This window comes from Vicia villosa, linkage group LG3 (assembly GCF_029867415.1).
Source record: "Vicia villosa cultivar HV-30 ecotype Madison, WI linkage group LG3, Vvil1.0, whole genome shotgun sequence".
NCBI classification, from domain to species: Eukaryota; Viridiplantae; Streptophyta; class Magnoliopsida; order Fabales; family Fabaceae; genus Vicia; species Vicia villosa.
Window position 1 is genome coordinate 73,494,908 of NC_081182.1, and position 3,335 is coordinate 73,498,242.

The 3,335-nt window shown below is 25.2% G+C and overlaps 1 long non-coding RNA gene across 1 annotated transcript; it reads right to left on the minus strand.

Annotated features, from left to right (window-relative positions):
• Nucleotides 1-455: 455 nt before the first annotated feature.
• Nucleotides 456-933, minus strand: LOC131656103 (uncharacterized). The gene is made up of 2 exons (XR_009299990.1): nucleotides 843-933; nucleotides 456-711 (listed from the first exon to the last, which is right to left on the minus strand). It is a non-coding gene; the product is annotated as an uncharacterized LOC131656103 (long non-coding RNA).
• Between the last annotated feature and the right edge of the window lie 2,402 nt (nucleotides 934-3,335).

A 3,335-nucleotide genomic window follows, 5' to 3' on the forward strand; every position in this document is an offset into this window, starting at 1 on the left:
TTTAATCTATATATTTTTATTATTTCATTTGTATCATTCTTAATTGATCATTCTCATTTTGTAATATTATTTTTTAATATACTATATGTTATATTTTATATATATTATTTATTAGCATTTTAATAATTTTAGTAAAAAAATTATAATTTGTAATTTAGATGATAAAATACTGATTCAAATTAAATTGTATGAAATGGAATCGAATCAAATTGAATTTTTTCAATCAATCATCTGAAATTAAACCGAACGACAAATAAATGTATATTTTATTTGTTTTTCCACGTCCATAATATGTTACATTTTCAAACAATGGATTAATATACTATAATTAAATAAATAGTCACTCATATTTTTCTCTTTTAAATTTTTATTACTCAAAAATTCAGTTATAATTTAGTTAATATAAAATATTCAATCGCAATAAGTATACAAAAATACTTAAATATCAATTTGAAAAATATCAATGCATAATTTTATTAGATTTATTTTGATATGCTCTTACATTTAACATTTAATTTTTGAGCATTGTGCTATATTTTTTATAAACTTAACATGGATATGTGCAAACACATATGGGTTTAGCAGGGTCTCCTCCACATCTTCCGTCACCATGATAAGGTTGATCAGAGCACCAATAATCACACTCATAAGGGATACCAGTAGGTTGAGTTATGGTACATGATTTGTCTGCTTGACATGTCATGGTTACAACTGTGGAATAAAAAGCATAATTACATTCTTATAACTAAGTTTGATAATGTTAACACCCAACAAATAAACATTACTTACATATATACATATAAGTGCTACGAAATAATATAAAAAAGATAAAATTTATATACCTGAAAAAATAATAAAAAAGACAAGAATTGGTATGACAGAAAACTTAGTCATTTTGAATAGCTTCAATTTTAATAGAATGAATGAGATGTTTTATGAGAGTATGCAAACCTCGAATTTATATACAAATAAAAAATATATAATAATTAAGAAGTCGAAAAGTGATAAATATCTTTTCAAATTTTTTCCATATAAATGATACAGTGAACCTTTTTAATATTTTAAATTAATATATATATTTAGTCAATATTCTTAATATTTTTTACTGATGCATATTTATTAAAAATTCTAGAAAAGAAAAGATAAATTCAAACATAATAAATTTTTTCAACAATTTAAAATTGTATATTGATTTCAATATTATTTTGGTCCACCTACTTTACATCATTTAAAGAATTATTATCTCTATTTTATATTTTAAATAGTTTTGGTCTTTTTTCTTACTTTTTCCACTTAAAGTTCATAATTTATCCATTTTTAAAATAAAGCATAACTTATAGAAATTTAGACCCACATATCATCTTTCTGAAAAAAAATTCCTTAATAGCCACCCTTTGTAAATATATTTTCAATATGCCATTTTTTATACTTTTTTAAAAATGAGAAATCTACCCCTTTAAGAGGCCGCCATTCAATATCGAGGCCCTCTTTTTATTTTTATTTCTTGTCATTTTTAATTGTTTTAAAAAAAATTGAAAAACAACAAATCATAATCAATTAATAATTAGTTAAATAATGTATTAAAAAAATAATTAAAATTTTTGGAAAGTTTTAATTTTAATTCGCAAAGAAAATAAAAATAAAAATTGACATATATTAATTTAATAATCTTTATATAAGATGGATAAAAATTCGATTTCGAAAAATAAAAGTCGATCAGAGACATAAGCTTAATGAAAAGGTACAAGAATATCGAAAAGTAAAAGTTGGTGCGTGTCGTTGAGGCGAGTGAAAAATTTAGTAAAACGGTTCGGTTTAGATCAAAATTGCAATTAAAAATACCCGGATAAAAAAGCTCTGAATGATCAAAATGCGATCGTGTGCAAAGTTGAAAAAAATAAATGAGCATTCCAAAATGACCAACACGCACCGTTGTTTAGTGAATTTATTTCTGATCGCGTGTAAAATATGCGAACAAAATTTTCAAGTTTCAGATATTACTTGTTTTTTGCGAATTTTGTACACAAAGCTACAGTGCGCGTAGTCATTTTGGTATGTTTGTAGCGGTGAAATTGGTGAGACTAAAGCCATGGAAATACTTAGCTCATTTTGTTTCAAACAAAGTCGCCACCGCGCTTTATTGTTTCCAAAAAGGAATGAGAGAAAGAGCGAATAAAACCCAAAGAAGTTTTTAAAATCAAAACTAATAAACTTATCTGAGATTTGGGTAAGGGGGTTTGTTATACAAGGGAAAGGTTTTAAGCACCCCTCATATCCATGGTACTCCAAGGGAACCTCTTTGAAAATGTTATTGTTTTTGTGTACATCTTTTGAAAAAAACATATGTGAATTTGTTGAAAAAGAGTGTGGGGATGGGAAAAGAAGTTTTTTAAAAGTGAGATTGATAAGACATTACATCTTAGGCCTACATACCCCTTTAACAATAGGGGAGTCAGAGCTTTTGTAGTTCCTCTTAAAAGGAGAATAAAAGGGCCAAAGTGGCCAAAATCTTTTTGGATGTTGAGATTTAACAAAACAAGGTCAATGGACTTAAGAGTAGTTTCACCGGGATTAATTATTCTCTTAGTGCCAAAGTTTTAAAAACAAAGGAGTTGGTTGAGTTTTAATAAAACAAGGCCATAAAACAAAGTGAAAAGCTTTAATAATTAAATAAAAGAGATTGGAAAAGAGTTTGAGTACCTTGACAATTTTAGTCAATACCATTCCCATTCCTTTGGATGGGTTCATATATGAATGAATGATGAATGATGAATATGAAACTCATGTATGAGGGTTAGATACACAATGTATATACAAATGATAATACAATAGATAATAATTACAAAAATACAAGGATAAAATCAACAAGTAAATGTACAAGGATAAGAGACAATGATCAAAGTAAACAAATTCATTTAACATGGGTGAACAAAGATTAAAATATTTTTGGATTAGAGTTTGAAATTAGGGTTTTGAATTCACACCTAAGCTTAATTGATTTTTAATGATTAAATACCAAATTCTAAAAGAGAATTGGTCTAAGGGTACATGATAAAGTCAAGGAGACATAGTCCTAACCCTAGAATAATATTCCTAAAAATATTGGCAATTTATTTGAAGAAGATATTAAAAAAAGAAATGTTTTTTTTTTGATATTTTAAACATATAAAAAGACTTGTTTTTGATTAATTTTTAAATGATTCAAATAAATAATATTTTGGGATTTTTAATCATAATATTAAAATAAACAAAATAAATAAACAACACAAAAAAAAATCAAGTCAAAAAGATTAATTTTTCTATTTTAAATGATTTTTCAAAGTTTGAATAAAAAG